The 22,920-nt window shown below is 41.8% G+C and overlaps 1 pseudogene; it reads right to left on the bottom strand.

The window, feature by feature from the left end:
• Positions 1–21,082: 21,082 nt before the first annotated feature.
• Positions 21,083–22,284, bottom strand: LOC149147960 (transmembrane 9 superfamily member 7 pseudogene; annotated as a pseudogene).
• Between the last annotated feature and the right edge of the window lie 636 nt (positions 22,285–22,920).

The raw sequence follows: 22,920 nt of genomic DNA, 5'->3' as shown, positions 1-22,920 counted from the left end.
GCCTCGAGGAGATGAATGCATAAGTGTATGGGGATCAACGATTATTTGCTCTTATGGTCGAGTTGAGTGAGGTGGTGTGCTGGAAACAGAGGTAGGTTTTCTATTTTGGACTGTTGGTCCCCACTACCACCTCATCATTCCTCTCTCCTTGTAATCAACTCCTAGTTCATGCCTTCGTAGACTTAACTTCTTTTGTCCTTCTCCTCTCTTTTTTTGACTTGATGATCCAAATTGGATCCATAAAGAATGTCAAAGAGAACCATAATTGTATCAGGTCGGGACAAAATTCTAAAAATTCCAAAACAGTGATCAAAAACACCTTGAACCAGTGGAAATGGCAGCTAGCGTGGAATGGCGAGGACCCCGGTCAAAGCGCGCTAACCGAGGACCATGGAGATTGCGCAGGAGGTCGAATTATTCCTTGGGAGCCCCAGATCGGGAAACAGAGGTGGATTTTTATGCATGATTAGCGCTTAGCGTGTGGATCGCTGGGTGAAAAGGGTCGAAATGTAGAAGCCCTGAGCACTTAGATGCATGGGGAGTTGGAGAACCGTGGTCGGAAAAGTGAAAAAAGTGCTAAAGGACATGGCAGGACCCATGCTCCGAAAAACTGGCGGTATTGATCAGGGCACCCTCAAACGGTAAGCGGTTTTGGAGAAAATGAAGTGATCCCACTCAACGATCGACACATAGCAAGTGAAGGAGAGAGAAAACTGTTGTTGATCACGTGCTAAAGGTCGAGCAAGTCAACTGCATGAAACGTGCGTATGGCGTCGAATCTGGTGGCTCCAGATTAGACGGCTGAGATCGCACCCGATGGGGGAAGTGGAATCGACGAAGGAATGAGCCTCGATTTGGAAGGATTTGAAGTCTGTTTTGACCACCACAGTGGAGGAAGACTCATTCCATGACGTAACCGAAGAATTGAATCGACGAAAGGCTGGTGCAGTTTGCAGGAGGACATTTGGCCACTCCCTGTGAGCCTGATGATGATGCCAAACAAGGAACTCCAAGCGTAGCTGCAGAAATCGATTCGACGGAGGTGAAAGAGGAACTAAACAGAGATGGAAACAAATGGCTTAAAGCCATGAATAGAGACAGAATATACAGTCAAGGGGGAGACGGAGGAACTAGAATCCCGAGAGGAGGATGGAACATAGAGGAAAAAGACAGTGAAGCAAAAGCAGAAGAGGACAGAGGGCCGAGCTGACCAGAGGCAGCGTCAAGCATAAGAGAGCTTGAGGGATTCAAGCCATCCCAAAGAAGATCTGTTCGGACTGAGCACCACATTGGGATCTTTCCATTATAGACCAGAAGGTCATAGAACTGGTAGGAAAATGAGTCTATGCACTCCAGTGGCTTGGGGAATTCGAGAACTACCCTGCCAAGCAAATATGTTTCAGGTGACTCATATTGGGCTCCTGCATTGTAATTCTCTACTTAAAACACAATAAAATAAGGCCACCACTGAAGCTGGATCGGAGATGTAGCGCTGGAGAATAGGGTGAACTCCTTATTAATTTCTTGTGTTCTTGTATTTTCTTACTGTATTTCTCTGTTGTCTTTCCATTCAATTTTCTGTGTATTAGAAATCTGATTGATCAGTTGCTTAAATAACATAGACACACACCAACATATGAGTCTGTAATACCTTCATTTAATAAATTCTTAACTGAGATCACTCATAGGGTGATTATCAGATCAAGTGGTATCAGAGCTCTAGGCTGTAAGGTTAGACAAGCTTATGTTGGTTTAGCTGTTGAATCCTCACTAGATCAAAGCTAAAATGAGGAGAAGGAGAGTTAGTCGAAACTAATCTTGAAATTGGGAGAGTCTTTCCTCGGAAGACAATCTCAAAGGAAGGTTCTGTGGGGCCAAACCCTCAATTCATAGAGAGTTTCCTAGCTATAAAGTCTATGATAGAAGAAATGTATAGGACCTTTAGAAAGCACAAGGATGAAGATTCATCGGGTTCTAAGTAGGAAAAAGAAGAAGATGAGTCTCATTCCCATGACCACTCGAAGGGAAAAGGGAAAGAGGAAAAATTTCTCACACCTCCTAATAGCCCTGTGCATAATAAGAAAGCATCTTTGATCAAGCTAGATGTGAAATTTGATTTGCCTATATACGATGGAGAGCTAAATGCTGAAAAGTTGGACCACTGGATTAGACAAATTGATGTGCATTGCTGAGTGCAGAACATCGTCTCAGATAAGAGCAAAATTCAGCTGGCAAGTCTACGCCTAGGAGGCACCGCCTTGGTTTGATGGGAAGGTAGAACCCAAGCTGACATGAAAAGACATGGTAAGACCATCTGTGTCAGGAGTGACTTTGTTTCTACAATTAAGAAGCAGTTCTATCCATTAGCCTACATGTAACAAGCTATGATGAGTTGGAAAACTCTTCGGCAGTTAAAAGGGCAAAGTGTGCAAGGGTACACTCAAGAATTTAGAAAGAGAGCATTGATTCTAGGGATCTCATTAGACTCACTAGAGACTCTTTTGAGGTATATTGGTGGTCTACATGGCTACATGAGGCATACCATCCTCATGTTTAATCCCACTAGTATAGATGGGGCATCTGTACAAGCTACTCATCTGGAAGCTAGAGGAAAGAATCGAAATCCAAAAGTTGGGGGACCATCCCAACCCACTGCAAGCAAGAGACAGGAGAAAAGAAAGCAGAAGTGGAAAGCAAGGAAGGCTAACACTACACAAAAAGGCAAAGCTTCATGCACTCACTGTAAAAAGGATGGGCATGATGATGAGCACTATTGTATTCTGCATCCTGAGCTGAGACCTAAGAAGTCCGAGGGAAAGAAGAAGAATACTGTTGTAGCTATTCAAAAAGATCTGGGGTTAGAGTCAGGAGATGAAACAATCATTGCAGCCACAGGTATAAAAGGTAAGAATTCTAAAGCATCTACTAGTAATTCTGCTCAATCAATTATTGATGAAAAACATGAGAGAAAAAGACATGAGCTTTTCCATATTCGAGTTGTTTCCAAATATCAAAAGATTGGTACTGTGTTTGATAGTGGCTCACAAGTAAATTTGATTTTTGAAGCAATTGTAAAGAAATTGGGATTAGCAACTAAACCTCACAAGAAACCATACCCATTAGGATGGTTGAATGATAAAGCGCAACTACATGTGACTAGACAGTGCAAACTCAAGTTTTCTTTTGGGTCAGTGTTTGTAGATGAGGTTGAGTTAGACATAATTCCTTTGGATATATGTGGAATTTTTTTAGGAAGTCCTTACTTGTATGATAGAGAAGCTATTTTCTATAGAGCTGAGAACAAGTATCTACTTGTTAAAGATGGAATCGAATACTTTGTAAGAGCTCATAAGCTCAAGAATAATTATACTCTCATAAACTCAGGGCAGATGAAAAGAATGATAAATTCATGCAAACAATTCTTACTAATGGTTGTAAAGGAAAAGAAACCTGATAAAACCAATGTATTTGGGGGTTGTAATGCTAAGTAGCAAGCTGATACAGAAAATATTGTTTCAGAGTATGATGTTCTGTTTCAAGAACCTAAAGGTATGCCACCCAAAAAGGAAATAGTACATGATATTATTTTGCAACAAGATGTTCCATTGCCTAACATTGGAATGTACAGGCTGTCTGCTTTAGAGAACACTGAAATCAAGAAGCAGGTGCAGGGTTTGCTCGAGAAAGGATTCATCAGGCCTAGCACATCACATTGTGGGTCACCAATTTTTTTGGTGAGGAAGAAAGATGGCTCGTGGAGAATGTGCATTGACTACCGAGCACTGAATAAGATAACAATAAAAAATCATTACCCCCTTCCTCACATAGATGATCTTTTAGATCAATTAAAGGAAGTTGTTTATTTCACCAAGCTGGATTTGCATAGTGGATACCATCAGGTCAGAATTGCAAAGCAAGATGCATGGAAGACTGCATTGAAAACAAAGCAGGGATTGTATGAGTGGCTGGTTATGCCTTTTGGCGTGACCAATGCCCCTGCTACTTTCATAAGATTAATGAATGATGTACTCAGACCTTTTCTGGATGATTTTGTTAATGTGTATCTGGATGACATTCTGATTTTTAGTAAAACGTGGGAAGAACACTTAAAGCATGTTAATAAAGCATTAGATTTTTTGAAAAGAGAAAAAATTTATGTTAAACTCTCAAAATGTGAATTTGGGAAAACATCTCTAAATTATTTGGGTCATATAGATCCCTGTAAAATGGCATTTATTGTAAACTGGCCTAAACCCAAGTCTGCTACAGAAGTGAGAAGCTTCTTAGGAGTAGCACAATATTGGAGGAAGTTTATCTCTAACTTTTCCTCAGTTGTAGCTCCCTTACATGCTTTGACAGGATTGAACAAGGTGTTTCAGTGGGGAGGCAAACATCAGAAATCCTTCGACACCTTGAAAGAAAAGATCAATACAACACCTGTACTAGCACTACCTGATCTACAAAGACCATTTGAGATCCAAACAGATGCCAGTGACTATGCCATCGAATCAGTGTTGACACAGCATGGTAAACCCATATGTTATCATTATGAGACTTTAATCCTGCAGTAGTTAACTATCCTACGTATGATAAAGAATTGTATGCATTAGTTCTGAGTGTGAAAAAGTGGAAACATTACTTAATGGGCAAAGAGACTGTTATCACCCCAAGAAAATCACCTAGGTTGCATATTGGTGATGTTCGGGAACATTACAAACTCAACAAATATGTTGGATAAATGAGGGATGAATGAAACAAATGCTTCATATTCAAGCCAGATAACCACTTCTACTATGATTGACCCCAGACATGGGCGAACACCCCCAGACTACAAGGCTTTTAACCACCAATTACTCACAATTTGAGGATAAGGTGATAATGGAGAAGACTGACCACACCAGCAGATGCATAGGACCCTGTGATCAACGATTGCGATTGGATCACATCGCTACATCGCATCGACGAAGACCAAAGGGGTGACCATAATGGGGATCGACGATTAAATGAGGACATTTGATCGTGCGATCGGATCGACAACCAACATTGCATCAGCGGATTGCAAATTAGTGTATCGCAGCAGCGCTTCACCAAGGGTCGAGGCCTTTCGCACATGCATATTTGCGATGCGATAACCGGACCCGACGGTTATATAACACTCTATTGCATATTATTTTAGTTCCGCTAACGGCCAATTTTCTCGTGTTTTCAATGTTTTTCAAGCATAAGTCAAAATACGAAGGAAGTAAGGGACCTGGCTTGCTTGCGACATGTGACAGCGACCCAAGGGTGCACATGATTAGATATATATGCCATGTTTGAGGATTTTTGAACTCTGAAAGAAGCAGAAATGGGCGGGATTTAGCAGTATTGCAGCGTTTTCGCCGTTTATGACCTGAATAGCCACAACAACAGAAAAACATTCATGGTTATCATCTGAAAGGGATCGGTGCAGGGATTTCATAGGCATGATAGCCACTCCATTGCAGGTTCAGGCGGCAAGCCATCCTTAAAGGAGTCGTGTAGTCATGTTACATACCAGAAGAAGGATTCGGCAGAGAGACAGCGGCCGGAAAATAGAGCCCGGAAAGGGAAGGAGAAGGACCACTGCGCACCACAACTCAAATCAAATGAAATCATGGAGCACTAACAGTCCTGCCAGCGCAGCAGTCATCCTAACAAACATGATTGTGGGGCATCTTTGGCATGAGAGAGATCCTAGGCATCATAGCAGGCACCCAAAATATTTGAAAGCGGTTACTCTTCTATCAGAAGATGGAAATCACCAAGCCATGATTTCCGTTTAAGGGAATCAAACAGTTAATGGGATAGGGAGACAGATCAAGACCTCTGAAGCCTCAAAAGGCTTCGGTATCATTGTGAAGGGCCTATAAAAGGCTGAAAACTAAATGTAATCAGGGTTGATGGTTTTGGTTTTGATGTAAGGTTCAACTTCTGGAGACTGTAACTACTGTGATACCTGCAGCGTCTAGTCTTCATTTTCAGCTAATACAAGCTTCTTTCGTTGTTAATTGCTCACTTTCCATTTCTTCTTTGTTCCAGGCTGTGCCTGTTATGCATTTGTAATCTGCTTTGATGTTTAGCATTAGAGGGGCTGTCCTCCCACCTCTGTGTTAGAATCTAGTTAGTATTATTGAATGTATGAGCAGGTTTCTATTGTTTTAATGCCAGAGAGCTGTCATCTTGTCTATGTATTAGGTAATAGATTTGCAGACCTTTTAACTGGTTGCAGCCGGCCATCACATGGTCTTGTGCATCTTCTGGTGCGGTCAGTATTCTCCATTTCCACTAAATCTTCAAACTATGAGTAATTGGTGGTCTAAAGCCTTGTAGTCTGGGGGTGTTCACCCATGTTTGGGGTTAGGCATAGTAGATGTGGTTATTTGGCTTGAATATGCATCATTCATTCCATTCATCCATTTCCAACTTTTTTTGAGTTTTGTAATGTTCCCGAGCATCTCCGAGATACAACCTAGGAGAGTTTCTTGGGGTGATAACATTAAATGGCGCCGTTGCCGGGGAGAGGAGAATCGAAGCTCAGCTTCCCTAGGAGAATGACATAGTTTCAAGATTTGATGATAGACAAGGTTTGAACACAGTATTTCGGTTGTAATCATCTGTCTGGCAACTCCACTGGGGGAAGACCAACCTTTGGCGACTCCACTTTGTAGTTCTGGCTTAGTTCGTGAGTTATGTTCGGAGAAATCTTCAGAAATCACTAGCTGGCTAGTGCCTGATCCTGAGAAGATCGTTCAACTATAGAAAATATTGCAGACAGGAGCATCAGGATCAGGTAAGCCTTAAAAGTTTCATGTATCTCTGTTAGTGTAGAAATACCTTCAGACATTCATTCAGCTCCTGTATATTCATTTCCCTTTTGGATATCAGTCCAATAAAAGCAGCCCGTGTTGTCCATCATTTTCTTCTATCTCTCCTATCCTCTTCATTGACTCATATCACTCAGCCTACCAGTATTCTTTCATGTCCCTCAGTCATGGCAAGCCAACAATCTCCCACAAAGATAGAAAGAATCATTGCTACTAGGTATAGACCTCTGGTCTTTCCTGTTCCTCTAAATGCCATGCCTGTAGGAGATTATCAGCAATACATGCCAAAGTTACCTGTGTTATCACTCAGGTTGTTCCCTTTGACTCCTAAGGGAATACGGTCGAGGTAACCACAGACCAATATTTTAGTTGCAGGTCCTAGCCTACATGCAACCAGAGAGGGCTCTCTCTTTATGATTTGGCTTTGTTTTGGTGAGATTTTAGGCTAGTTATGAAGTGCGGAGTTTTGTTTTGAGTTTGGTTGGATGGATGGTGTCATTCAATGGAACAGGGTGCAAATATAAGAAGTTCAGTCCATTGGGCTATGGATTCTATGAGGATGAGCTGATGGATATGGTTTCTTTAATAGAATGAGGTACTACAGAGTAGGGAATCAAACATGGAATAATCTGCAAGCTGAAGTCAGATGGAATGGGGTCAGAGGTGAAGGGAAACTAAGAATCCTTCATCATGTTGACAGAGGGAAAGTGAATGACTATGTAGGAGAAATTAATAATTCCTAAACAAAATTCGGAGTGCAAGAACCAGGGAGACAAGAGCAATAAATGATTCTTGCCTATGCTAGTCCTAAAGAAAACGTAGAAATAACAGAGATTGAACACAGAGTACATTAAGTAGATTCTGGGCTATTCTTTTTCCCTGTTATTAAGATCATGAAACATATATGATATAGAAAGACATAAATTGAAAACACAAGTAAGAGAAAGACTTATTGATCCACAGAACGATTCAAGAATTCTGTAACATAGTCCTTTGTCATCAATTCCACATCCAGAGTTCAGCAACAATGCATTCCAGCAGCCTTTTATTCAGAATAGTTCTCAAAATTTACAGCGCAGTCTCAGGAAAATCACAACCAACAACAACCAACCCTCAATCGATCGCTTGGGGAGGTATTTATAAATAGAATATTTACAAAAAATATCTCATAAAGATCTGAGAAAATATCTAAGTTTTAACCTAATGTAAATTACAAGCAAGGTAAAATATCTAGCTTATGCTGCGCTGGAGGCAGATCCTTCAAAATTTAGCTCATAGGCATCCTTTGTAGTTGTGCGCCAACTGTCTGCAATATCTGTTCCTTAACTTCTAATATGCTCCTCTTATTCAGCTTCGTTGTGCATTAATTCTGATCTGATGTAGCTTTTAGTTCCTGTTGATACTCTTTGACTTGCTGGGATCCTCTTTAATGTTCCTCTGCTTGGATTTTACTCTCCACTGATACTCTTTAATGCTGAATCACCTTTTTACCGCTATATGGCAAAAAAGAACTGCTATCATGTCTATTTTGCTTCTTTTTTTGGGCTAAGAAGTCTTTTGGCACTGGCCCGAACACTATCAAAAAGGAGGAAGACCATACAATGGCAGAGGATTGTACAATGGCAACTTTGGCTGAGGCCGCGAGCTCGCTGTCCGGAGCCTTTCTGGCTAAAGGCGATCGAAATGGATGAAGAATGATCTCGGCTCCTTTGCACTTGGATCGCGCGCAAGCACCGAGTGAAAACATAAGAAATTAACCCTTTTACCCCTTTTAACTGGCAAAAGTGTCTTTAGGTGGAAAATTCATTATTTGAAGGATGAGAGCGATTTGGATGAAATGGAGGGATTTGGGCCGTTGGATCATGCAAAGGCGGATCAGACAGCTGAGAATAAGTCGCCATATTGCATTGGTGACGGGCAATGGTTTGGAGCCTTTACATATGAGACTTTGTGAAATGCGATAACGATATCGCATCGGGGTGACATAGCGACATGATATCGGGGGAGGGCTTTGCGATATGATATCGGGGCAGGCTTTGGGATATGCGATAGTGATATCGCATCGGGGAATCGTGTCGGGGATGGCGAAGGATGGAGGCTTGAATAATAGCGATAAGCGATTGCAATATGCGGCGATTGTGATAAAGCGAGGATTTGCCATAAAAGTAGAGATTTGATGATAATGTGGTAATTTGGGATAATGAGGTGATTTGCGGTATAATGGGAATTCACGATAAAGCAGAGATTTGGGAAAAGCAGCGATGCGATAGCAATATCGCATCGGGGGATTGGATCAGGGAAATAAAACAGAGGCGGGCTTAACAATGCGACTTGTGATTGCGATATCGCATCGGAGGAGGTCGGATCGTATCGGAAGAGGGTTAAATGGAGCGGGGAGGGCTCTTACTAGGTTTCAAGTAAACTTAGTAATTCCCGAAGAAACAATAATTATGGTTATATTTTAACCAAGGCGGGGATATGTATTTATGGGGGAATTTTATTATATTTTTAATACGGGGAGGGAAAAATAAAGAGGGATTTATATAATAAAGTTAAAAAATGGTTAATATGAATTTTTGAGAAGAAAGCGCTAGGTATAGGAAACTTAGGCTTTTAAAGGGAGAAAGAGTTTATACAAGGAATATGACTAGCCCCTAAGTAAAGCAGATCTTTACTTAGGAAAATGTTTATGGAATAATATGAATGATTCAGTGATATTAAGCAGATCTTAATATCTCTGGGGGGAATTAGTAAATTATTTGGAAAAGAGTGAAAAGGGGAGTTAGTCATGCCTCGCTTGAGCTGCTCCAAGGGAAACTGCTTTGCACCTGTGATTGAAGTAAATTTAACACTTTGAGAGACAAAATTATCACAAGTATTCCTTCTGCAACCTCAAAACTGCCTACCCTACCTACTTAAATTTTTTTCTTCTTTCTTCTTGGGTGCATTTGGACTAGCAAACAATGATTTTTCTCTTTTCTTTTGGCTGTCCTCCTATCTAAATCTATCCTTATCTCTACCAAGGGCTGAGATTAAGCAGTTGAGCACCCTTGTTTCTCTACATATCTAATTATTTGCCAAGTGGTGGGCTCCAGTATTGCAGCAATAATGCTACAACTCCTGGAACTCCCTTCTTTAGTTTTATCAACCCAGTAGTTCGTAACAAACTTGGAAGCGACGGTGCTATATGCACAAGTACTAGCTCTTGCCGCAGTTGTCACTTGGTCATCTGGCACAAGTCTGCTAGGAGCTTAAGCCAACTTCTATGAGCTCTTAGAAGAAGCTTTTTAACTGATGCATGGAAGCTAACTCAAAGGAAGCTAATCTACTTGCAGAAAGAAACTGAAAGCCAAAAAGAAACGCAAACCCTAGCAAACCCTAATTCTACCAGCTAGTCCTACTGACTCAAAGGAGAGCATGCAAACTACTAACAGAGATGCCATTACTTCTATGAAGGTAAAATACATGTGTCTAGACTACCTCTATCTGAATAAAACATCTTTTTGTATTTTTGAATAAGTTGTTAGAGTTATCATGCATGTGCTTTTAACTATTTTTTTTACTGTGCAGAGGTGGATCAAGGAGGAGAAATGCTTGGAAAAGGTTGAGAAGGTTCAGAGAGGGTCTAAGGAGTCCCTAACACCCTTCCAGAGAGTTTCACAGAGTTTGGCTATCAAGAAACCTCATTCGTGAGCTTCTACAAGAAGTCTGCAGGGGTTATACAGGATGTTTAGGAATTTCTACAGGATTTTCTGTAATTTTTCTACAGGATATTTAGAAATGGAATTTTGGAGCATGGATGGAGGGAAAAAGGTGGAGGAATGAGTATGGAGGTAAAATAGGGGTGTAGGGGAGTTCAAGACTTGGAGGATGGAGCTGAGGAGAAGGTGTAGATGGCTAGACTTGTTCCAAGAAGACTGGAATAATGCTGCACAAAAGGTAGGGTTATGAGGGCAGTGTGGCAACGTGAGGCAAGAAACCAAGTTAGGAGATGGAGAAGATGGGTTTGAGGGAGTCTAGGCAGATAGAGAAGTGGTACAGGTGCTCTGCAATTTGTGTTTCCAACTGAACCAACAAAGACATACAAGAAAACAAAGATCTAGTTATGCTACCCTAATATGATCCGACTAACAGTAACGAGAATGGACAATAGCTTTATTTGCAAGGAAACCATGGATATTAACTATGAAATGAAGCATTCAAAGATATGAACATGTAACAAAACCTCTGCAAATGAAAACAACACTGTTATAGACATTTTTGTGCCTCGCGACATGGAGCATGAAATGTCAATGATTACAGGGATCCTCAGTCCCTAAACATGTTGTTCTTACCCCTAAAAAGACAAGGTCATCAAACCACAGCACTTCCCATCAGTTCTCCACCTGAAAACACTTAAAAACAGGCTATTTTTGGATCATGTCAGCTGCTCCACTGAGCATCTGCGCTGGAATGCAACTGCTCCTCCTTGTACCTGCGCTGAGAGTCAAATCTAATGAAGGCTACCTGCGTTGGGCAAGATTGGCCAAGTGGCACAGTCATTCTGCAAGGTGTCAATTGCCCAGGAAGCTTCCAAACTGACACTTGGTTCATGAGATTCACCCTGTGATGAGTAAGAGGTACTTGATCTCCATGTGTAAGCAAGGATCTCCAAGTGGACTCAAGAACTGAAGATTAACTGAAGAGGGAGAGGACACAAGGCAGCTTTATGTCAGTCTCAAGCTGACTCATCCTCTCTTCTTCTCTCCTATATATAGAGCTCTTCTATGAGGTCTAAGGAGGCTGGAATTTTGTGCAAAGCAAGGAAGTGCTGTTGGTTTACAGTCAGAGCTATTGGGTGATTGCTTTTATAGAGGTGAAGAGGAGACTTCTTGCTGCTGGGGAGGTGCTGCTGGATTGGAGCCATTGATGGTTGTAACCTTCTCAGAACCCTGTTACTTTTATCAATAAAGCTTTGAATGTTCTCCTATATACTTGTATTGCATTGATGTATTGTATTTACTTGTATATTTGATTCACTCTAATCCATGCATCAGTTATGAGTACATGTTTCTTGTAGTTTCCTCTCTTGTTTTGTGCAGGATCTGTGTGTAGCTGGACCGGCAAAAGGGAGCAAGGAGCTGGGAACAAGAGACGAAGAGAGAGGATAAGGATCGACAAAAGCGAAAGACACCGGTTGGTTAATCTTTTCTTCCTTCTCTGTACTTTCATAAAGAAAAATATCAAAGCTTTACTTTCAGTTGTTGCTAAGGACTGTCACCCTTAGAGTAGGGATAGGGTCATCCGAGTCGGATACTTTTCCCCACAACAAACTAGCGACTCCGCTGGGGAGCCTAGTATCTTGTTGGTGTTTGTAGTATCTTTGCTATTCATTTCTTGAAGAAAAGAGTACCAAATCGAAAAGCTTTTGACTATATCAAAAGCGAAGTAGAGGGACTACTACTCTTGCTCATTTACTGAGCAGATTAATGATTTGAATAGCTGATCTACAAAAGACTCTTGTACTCTTTGTGATAGCTTTTCATCCTCTTGATCATCCCTTAGCCTGTACTTGACCTATAGCTTTTTATTTCAGCAAAAACAGTGCATTTTTGAGCTTTTTATGACCCGGAATTCCTTGTAAACGCAACTCTCGTGTCTCAGTGCAGGCTGTCCACAGGCAGTCTGCATTTCAGCGCAGGTACTCCTTTCGGGAACTGCGCTGAGAGTCAAACTGACAGACCAGAGCCTGCGCTGGACCAGTTAGCCAGTGTCTTGCTGAGGTTTCCCATTGTGTCTTAGCCCTGTTTTCACTGATTTTTTGCTGCTGATTGCTTGTCATTGTACTTGCTGTAAACCACTTTCCTTGACATTATTCCGCCTCAGTTGTGTGATGAAACTGTGAATGTTCTTTTAGTATTTCTTGTTTCAGTTACAGTTTCCCATTGTGAAAAGCGAACCAGTATAGCTGTGGCCTCTTAGATCCTGAACTGTAAAAGTGTCTTTGTGATCTTAAGAGCTAGTTTTATTACTGTTCATGGTTGTTTAAGTTTGTTTGTTTTTCATTTTATGGTTTGAATCTATACATTTCCAGTGTCTAAACAAGTCGATCATAAGGTGTCTTTTGATTTTTGGACAAGCTTGTTTATTTCTGCTTGAAATTAGATTCAAAATTATACAACAGTTTCCTTTCTGTCTTACATCAACATTAAGGATAACGAAAAGAAATACATGCATTGTGCATTTTGCATTTGACTGTGTGCTTGACGATTTAGGAAAATTTGCATTTTAGTGTGTGTTCTATGATCTGTGAGAAAAGTTGTGTCTTTCTTTTCCCTCAGTAGATTAAGGTTTTCAAAGTTGAAAGATTGAAAAGTTTTGCTTCTCATCTTAGATTGCATTTAGGAAGTTGTATATATACATCTCGTGGCGATCCTTAAAGGCAAACTGTTAAGAAAGATCAACATTAAAATAAACTCAATTTACATAACAACGCTTTGTAACATAACGCAAACATCTAGAGGTCTAGGTAGAGACGTGTTCCAGCGTCGTTAAACATAGTGACTGTCGATCTCTACGAAGGTGGGTGATTCCTCCTGAGAGTCGGTGGCACTAATACGGACTTGTGCTCCCGCGTACCGTCGCGTATATTGGGAGACCCCTATAGGCAATTATCCTTTATCCTTAGGAAGCCGTGTCGACCGCCCTACTGATCGCGATGCAGTGAACACAGCATTCACGAAGATCGACCACCCGTACCGTAAAACGTATTCTGTGGTTTCGCGAAAGGTTTGGCACACCCTCTGCCTAGATCTCCAGAGCAGTTTCTTTTGGCCTTTTTCAAACTCTATAACTGAAAAAGTCCAACCGAGCATTTGTCACTTCGGGCTCGTTAATACATCGAAGGCGACTAGAGTCATCTTTAGCTTTTTCTCGACTCTTAAAACATGAAAAAGCAAGTTTGTGTCTAAAAGCGTCGTTAATAAAATTTATTTTAAGCGGAACATAATCACCTTTTATTCCCACGTTGATCTTTCAGTTGAAAAGTATGGAGCCCACCAACCAAGGAGGTAACCTTGGCGGAAGTCCCAATCCCTTCTCCTCTTGGGGAGATGTTGGTGCGCCTCATATGGCAACATTGTCACTTCCAGGATTGACAATCGGCCTCCCTGTATGGCTCTTTTCAACTAATGTAGTCCAGATCGCCACTAATCCTGAGCAGTCGAATCAACAGTCAGAACAATCTAGAACTACCCACCAGCCTTCCACTTCTTACGATACTTCCTCTGATCCTTCATCTTCGCGAGGTAGAGCTGGCAAAAGTCAGCCTCCCAAAGAGAAGAAGGAAAAGAAGAAGAAAGAAAAGAAGTAGAAGGAGCCTATGGCGAAGGTGACTGGGGGCAAGTAGGAGAAAACTGACAAAAACCCACACACTGCACCGATCGGGCCTAAATCGCCATGTGTCATTTGCAAAGGGATCTACTTCCATCGTGATTGTCCTTGTATTCCCCGGATACTAAGGGACTGGTCCCCAAGGTTGCACAATCCGGTGGCATCAACCTCTGATAGTCATGTTGATTGCAGTCCGTCAACTAGCAAGAGTGAAGGACAAAGAAGGGGACCAAGATCACCCTGTGTATTGTGTGAAGGCAAGCATGCCATCCACAAATGTCCATTCTTAGATGAGGCAAAGAGAGTTTTAGAAGATCGTTCGGTTTCACCGTTACGACTTCCTCCTGGATACCAAAAACTCGCGCCTAATCCCTCGATAGTTGAAAATCCAGCTGACCCGCCCAAGTGGTCCGCTGAAGTGTTGGTCATTGACAATGAACCTACTGAATCTAGACCAGATGAAAGTCTAAAGGTCGAAACGGCAGCTGACCCGGTTCTTCCTTCAGAGGTTTCATCGTCCAATGACCCCGTCATTGAAGACCCATCTTCAAATGACTCCGTCGCTGAAGAGTCATCTTCATGCGACACCCTCACTGAAGAGAATAAGGATGACACCATCCAGGTTCTTTTCATCAGCACCGACTCTGATGAGCGTCAGGGCAATGCGCCCATTCCTTTATCACAGGAAGGAACATCATCAGGGTCATACCCGGCCGTATATTCGGTCCCACCACCAAGAAACCTGGTTGTATCCTTTGATTGGAATCAACTAGGCAGACCCCGGTTACCAGCCAGTATACCATTCAGAATCATTGTCCAGATCTATAGAATGATTATGGCTGGTACTATCATTGATGAAGGGGCATCTATGAGTATCCTTTCCTCTGTTGCTTGGAAAGCACTGGGTTCCTCGGCGCTTTTACCTGAGTTGAGAAATCTCTCAGGTTTTGATAAAGGAACCAGTCGACCATTAGGAATCCTCCCCAATGTACCTGTTACATTGAAAGGGAAAACCGTTAATATGAACGTGTTGGTCGTCCAAGGACCCTTGGATTATAACCTACTCCTTGGACGCGACTATATTTATTGCATGGGAGCGATAGTCTCCTCACTCTTTAGAGTAATGTGTTTTCCACACGAAGGAAGAATGGTCAAGCTCGTAGACCAACTTTCATTTCCGGGATCTCGCATCGCAAATAGTCAAATACCAATCCTAAATGGTCTGTTCACTCAAGATACGCCTCCGCCCCCAGTCCTCCTTCCCGATGAATACGAGTGATTCGGAAAGAAAGACTAGGACCCAGGGGGCATGCACCCTGGTCTGCTTCGGGCAGAAGAAACCCCAGTTATAAGGAAGAATTTCCGCAGAAGAATATGACTAGTCTGTACCCCGTCCGTGGAAGGAAGAGGGGTTGTTCTGGAATAGTATTCTTTTGTCAAAGTTATGTGAGTGAGATAATTGGCTTCTCGCTCCCCTTGTCTAGGTAATCAGGATACCGAGGATGAGGACCGTTTGCGGTAGCAAGTAGTAACCGTCTTTGAATTCAAGCCTCACCCATTAAAACATATGTTTTGAAGGATAAGTAGGGGCAGCCTTCAAAGAAAGAGATTCTATTGCTACAACAGGTGGTCATCATCTTTAGTAACCTAACGTTAGACATCGCCGAAGAAAGAGATTGATTTGCGGCAGCAAATAGAACCACTCTTCGGATAATAAGAAAGAAGCAAGCCTCCCTCAATAATACCAATGTTTTGTCTTTGAGTAGTGTTCTTCTCTTGTCACAAATAGCTGTTCGTTAAAAGTTGGGCCGACGGGAAGACAAGTACCGCGTAAGACCCCTTAAAATAACGAGAAGACTAGTATCGTTAACATTAGATTGGAAAGATGACAAGTAGCTGTGAACACCCAAAGAAAAACAGAGGTAGGGGAGAGGAGGGGCAGCCTCGAAATTCTATCCTATACCTGGGGGCATGCAAACTTTTGGAATGTAAGCAAGGGACGACTATTTATTTTTTAAATTTTTAGGTCCTCCCTTTAAACCTATAGGTCTAACCCTTTAAACTCGTAGGATTAGCCGTTTCCTACCTTACATGAAGAAAGCCTGTGGGGCAAAGGTAAAAACTTGCCAAAATTGGAGCATAGCTTCGTGAGATAAAGCTCCTTAAAAAATAGTTATCTCACAGGAGGCGTTCTTATTATGACTGGTATAATCGAGCAGTTTTAGCATATAGTTCATGCTCGTTAAAAAATAAACGCAAGATCGAGCAGTTTTACCACGGAATTTATGCTCGTTAAAAAATAGAAAAGTGTGAGCAAAAGTTTCCACCAGAGTTCAAGCTCATTAAAAAACGAACCGGTAAATAACCTTTTGAGATCGTAAATTCATCAGCCATAAAAGCCTTGGTCGTGTTTGTGCACCGTCACCTCCACTGTTCATTTGGCCGATCATTCACCTCCATTTTTGTGTTTACCTCTTTTGAGAAACAGCTGCGAAGAGTGATTTCACCTAGCCGTCCTTGTGACACTGCCGTGATTGGAAAATTCCAACCTGTACCTGGAATCTGCTGCTATCCCTGTTTATCACTCGTTCCTCAAAAGACGAGTCTTCTTTGAGCTCTTTTCACTGACTCGTAAAATATGAAAAGTTTGCCGAGTTTTGGCCTTTCAGCTCGTTAAACGACCGGAACGCTATCCCTCCTCTAGATTTTAATCTTTTTGGACCTGAGGGATTATTGCACAAAAAGATCGAGCGCTTCTCTTGTTCGGCTCGTAAAAGTACCGAACAGCCATCCCTTCTGTATTGTTTTATACTTTTTCGGACTTAAGGGATTAGCTGACGAAAAAGGAACTATGGAGTTAACTTTCTGTACCTTTTCAGACTCTCTAAAAATGAAAAGGACCGAGTTATCCTTGTGGTTAGACTCGTTAAATTCATTAAATAGCAACAAACTTGTCTTTAGACGAGAACGAGTTTCCCTATCGCTAAGCTCGTTAAATCATAGCGATGGGCTTGCCCGAAGGGCAAGTTATAGAACAAGCATATGTTATCCTCCTCAAGCTTGACAAAAATAAAGAGGTACTGGTCAGAAATGACTGGGGAAAAATTGGGAGAACATCAAAGTTTAATGGTAGCAAGTCACTCTTGAACATGACACTTTTCCTCTGTACCACATCGGGTTGGGTTGTTTCATTCACCGGTCTCATCACCATGGTCCTCGCCAAACCATCCACATTTGGGGTAATGATACCGATCCATCGCATCAGTGTCGTTATATGTTCAAGAGGGGTCATTCTGAAAGTGTCAACCGTGTCCCATCCACTGCCATACATTATCCTTCATCCATTCATGATCGCCACCCTAAATCATATGTCACAGTTTGTTTTCACCTCCACTAAAATCATTAGCTCCGTTCCGTGTCATTGATGTGGGATTCATTAAGGCCCTCCTTTGACGGATCGCTTCTTGTCGACTTCAGCTCATTATCCAAGAAGTTGATCTAGGAACACCCCCATCAGTACTTTGAAGCTTGCATGCCTTAATGGCAAGTTTCTCACTTCCGGCGACAGGTATACATCAATGACCTTCGACCAGAAGATTTTGCGTGGCGTTCGACGCCAAGTCCTTTACTCACGCCACGTGAATTGTACTGCAGTACCTTGAGGGTCATTATCATTATCGGTGATTCCTCTCGCGCTTGTTAACGGTTTTCATCATTTACCGGTAATCAAGCGATGTCTTTCCATGTTCGACTTCAGCGCAATTCTCACATGGATTGACTTGTACTTAGAGTGAAGATCGAACGAGTTTGAAGACCCCGGGTCTAGTTTCATCCATCCGGGCTGCGATATATATTCGGGAAATATAAAAGCATTTGTCATGTACATCATTGCAGCAAATGATCATCCTATTCAAAGGATGAAAATTTCAGCAGAAAATTATCAGTCTACCATCAGACGATCGTCTGTCATATGTACCAAAATGTATTTATAAAGCTGAGCATGGGAATGCCCGCCTCAGCTAGATCATGAAAATAGAATGAAAAATAATGTATTGTATTGTATTGTATTACAGGGCGCCTCCTCAGCACTGGAATGAACTTCGGACCCTCTAGATAAAGCATTTCACCCGATAAACGGCCTCATACTTTAGGGGGCAACTGTTATAGACATTTTTGTGCCTCGCGACATGGAGCATGAAATGTCAATGATTACAGGGATCCTCAGTCCCTAAACATGTTGTTCTTACCCCTAAAAAGACAAGGTCATCAAACCACAGCACTTCCCATCAGTTCTCCACCTGAAAACACTTAAAAACAGGCTATTTTTGGATCATGTCAGCTGCTCCACTGAGCATCTGCGCTGGAATGCAACTGCTCCTCCTTGTACCTGCGCTGAGAGTCAAATCTAATGAAGGCTATCTGCGCTGGGCGAGATTGGCCAAGTGGCACAGTCATTCTGCAAGGTGTCAATTGCCTAGGAAGCTTCCAAACTGACACTTGGTTCATGAGATTCGCCCTGTGATGAGTAAGAGGTACTTGATCTCCATGTGTAAGCAAGGATCTCCAAGTGGACTCAAGAACTGAAGATTAACTGAAGAGGGAGAGGACACAAGGCAGCTTTATGTCAGTCTCAAGCTGACTCATCCTCTCTTCTTCTCTCCTATATATAGAGCTCTTCTATGAGGTCTAAGGAGGCTAGAATTTTGTGCAAAGCAAGGAAGTGCTGTTGGTTTACAGTCAGAGCTATTGGGTGATTGCTTTTATAGAGGTGAAGAGGAGACTTCTTGCTGCTGGGGAGGTGCTACTGGATTGGAGCCATTGATGGTTGTAACCTTCTCAGAACCCTGTTACTTTTATCAATAAAGCTTTGAATGTTCTCCTATATACTTGTATTGCATTGATGTATTGTATTTACTTGTATATTTGATTCACTCTAATCCATGCATCAGTTATGAGTACATGTTTCTTGTAGTTTCCTCTCTTGTTTTGTGCAGGATCTGTGTGTAGCTGGACCGGCAAAAGGGAGCAAGGAGCTGGGAACAAGAGACGAAGAGAGAGGATAAGGATCGACAAAAGCGAAAGACACCAGTTGGTTAATATTTTCTTCCTTCTCTGTACTTTCATAAAGGAAAATATCAAAGCTTTACTTTCAGTTGTTGCTAAGGACTGTCACCCTTAGAGTAGGGATAGGGTCATCCGAGTCGGATACTTTTCCCCACAACAAACACACTAAGGATTGCATGGTAAAGCAAACTAGTGTTCTTGTTTGGGACATCACGGTTACTTCAACTCCAGCCCTTGATCCAATAAGGAAGAGGTGAAACCAAAAGTGTTTGCTGACCCTTTTTTGGAGCCTTTTTCTTGTTATTATCCTACCAATCTATTCTAAACATGAAAAGCTACTTTAACCATCAAAATAAATCTAAATAACAAAGCAAGATTTAAATCTAAATAGCAGATTTTATTCTAAGAATGCAGCAAAAACACATAAAGATAAACAAAGGAGGTATTGGGCGCTTGAGATGGGCCCAACCCCAAGAGCTACAGCCTCCTAAGAGAGATTTAGAGTTGGTGCAAAGCTGGATTCATCTTTATTGAGCATGAAAAGAAGAGTTACATCAAAACTGTCCACAAGGAGAACTTGAAAATGAGCTGAAAGCAAAGCTAATCTATTGCCTAAAAAGCGAAATACAAACTAGCTAACTTCTGCCTACAAAATGACTAACCATTGGCTACAAAATGACTAACCACTAGCTACAAAATGACTAACCACTAGCTAACCAAGATTAGGCCCTAAGCCTTCTTATTTATACAAATTGAGGACCCCAACAGTCCTCCTAAACTTTAGGGACTCGGCTGCCCAAGACTTGTAGTTAACAACAGTCCTACTTGACTTGCTTGGCTGCCCTTGTGTTAATTGATTTGGTGGTCCTTGAACTCCGATCTGATGGTGGAGAATTCGAGGTAAGGGCCCATAAATGAAGGGGACACCTTCCTACAAATCCTCTCCCTTGTTCTCCCACGAATTTGGCTGCCAAGTGCTCATTAAACCCTTCAATTTTGTCTCCAAATTGACCAAAAAGGCTACACAAAGCACCCATTAGACTTGTTGGCATAATGACTAACCCAATTCACTCTATTAGCATAAATATAATTAAAAACATGCAATAAACTAATGAGAATGGTGGATTAAGTCGAATTAGGAGGTTGAATGAGGCCAAATAATTATCCATTTTTGGGGCTCATCATCACTCCCCTATTGAAAGTGTTGCTCATCCTCTGAGCAACCAATTTATCTCCTCATCTTTGATGGCCCTAGTGGCCTCCCTGTCATGCCAAGCTTCTAAAGTGATGTCCTCTTCTCTGTCATGAAACCATGCTTTTCTCTTTGCTTCTTCCCACTACTTGCTCCTTTTTCTAGAGAATTCTCAGCTTTGGTATGATTGTGCAAATATATTCAATATGACAGTGGCAATGGTGGTGAAAGGAGATGAAATCAGTGGAGGATGGAAGAAAAGTGTGGTTGCATGCCTCCTCAACAAACTTCAAGCTTCATACCCTCTCGATAATTGATTCTGGCCTGCCCAAAGGCTTCTACAAGATATTTCTGGTAAAAATACAAAACTTCATGTAGAAAGTCTTGTAGCTTCCTGTAGAAGGTTGAACCATGACTAAATTGTGTCTGAACTCTGAACAAATGAGTGTTCATGGAGGGGATGGATGTGAGGATGCCTGGGAACTTGGTAGGGACCCTTCTGCTTGTGTTGGGAGGCCCCCTTTCGGCATTGTGTTCCTGCAACATCTTCAAAATTAACTCCCACAGCAGCACATTGACATTGGTGTTTCCTGTAATGTCACCCAAAAACCTCTAAAACAACATAAAAGGAGCAAGCACCATTCCCCTAAACCAAAACTTAAACGGCCCCTCTGAAAAATGGTAGCTGCATGCAGAGCCTCAGTCAATCTTCACTGATGAGTATATTGTCCGCACAAACCAAAGGCATGCATAGAAACCTATTGTACCGGTCAGAGAAAAAAATGAGTATGACATGATGGGCATGTAGCCAAAATATAAAATTCCAGAAACAAGCTTTGTCATCTCCAGCTTGGTGAAGAAATAGAATGTGGCATAGAGAAACAAGTAAAATGCTGAGGAGCCTGCAGTCAAATAAGATCTCCACCACCAGTTGTAATCTTCACTGCACAATTGGAAGTAGCATAGGACAATGGTGATCTCTGCACATGTAACAATGAGGATCACAAAGACAATGAACAGGAACCCAAATATATAGTAGAACTGATGCAGCCATATTGAAGTTAGTATGAAGAACAATTCAATGAATACAGCTCCAAAAGGCAAAATGCCTCCAATTAGTATTGAGAAAATGGGCTGCATATACCAAGATTGCTCTGGAATCTGCCTGGGGATTTTATTGGTCTTCACTGGATCTTCAATTGCAGGTTTCTTGTAGCCAAAGTAACTGCCCACAAAGACCAATGGCACAGAAATTTCAAACCATAAAAGGACCAAGGCAAACATAGTCCCGAAAGGAACTGCACCAGATGATTTTTTCCCCATAGCAGTGCATTGAGAATAAAGAAAATGCAAAAGGCAATGACTGGAAACAAGAATGTTGTCTTCAGCGTGTTCCTCCTCCATTTTGTACCCTTGAACATCTTATATAGACGTGACGATGCATACCCTGCAAACAAACCCATAAACACCCATAATAGCAGCATAACTATCATTAAACCTCCACGGTTTGAAGGAGAAAGGAAATAAAGGACTGCAAATATCATTGTGACTAGTGTCATGGCAAAAAAACTGAACTCCAGTTCCCACATAGACACAAAGTAAGCTTGCATTGGTTGGGGCCCTGACCACATCTCCATGGACCGACTTCCATCCTTTTTCCTCTTGAGCCTCATCCTGTGTTTCTAATTGGTTGTATTTTGAGATATTCCGGTAAAATGTTCGCATCATGATCATTGCAACCATTCCAGAGAGAAATAAAACAATCATCAGTGAGTTGATGATAGAGAACCAATGGATCTGATCATCTGTCATAAGAAGGTAAGTATCCCAACGTGATGCCCATTTCATAGGGCTCTCCCGGAAAGTAACATCACAAGTGAATATGACTTCTTTGTCCTCTACAACTTCTTGGGGAATCTCAGAATTTGACACTGTATGCTTGGTATTTGGATCACAAGTTTTCAAATGGGCTTTGACATTATCCCATGGTTGTTCATACTCATGCTTTACACTCACTGAGAATTTCCACCCTCGACGTGAACAGTCCAAGCTTCTTCGTATGCTGGGTTTCCGGTGGCGCAGCTTCCTGTAGAAACGCCTGTAGAGTGCCTAGCTTCTGTAGGATGTCCCTGTGCCTTTGAACGATCTTGGTATGCAGGAGAATTTTGAACAAGCCGAAAAACTTGGCGAAGGACGTCATTTTAACAGAATTCAGAGGCAGAGGATTCAGCCGAAGAGGTTTGCAAGTGTAAATGAATCAGCAGTTAACATGAGTCTTCAGTTGAGCATTCCTTTAATTACTGCGTGATTTGTGGTGAGGTGGCAGAGACGTGCGCTGCTCATGCAAACTATTGGTCCCCTGCAGTGCCATCTGCCTGTAATCCCTTACCCTTAGTTGCAATGGAGTTTAAAATATCCACAACTGTCTGTGTTTTTTCAAATTTCACG

This window comes from Pinus tabuliformis, chromosome 9 (assembly GCF_031772625.1).
Source record: "Pinus tabuliformis cultivar Carrire ecotype Pingquan chromosome 9, CPIR1, whole genome shotgun sequence".
Taxonomy (NCBI): domain Eukaryota; kingdom Viridiplantae; phylum Streptophyta; class Pinopsida; order Pinales; family Pinaceae; genus Pinus; species Pinus tabuliformis.
This window is presented reverse-complemented; position numbering and strand designations above follow the sequence as displayed.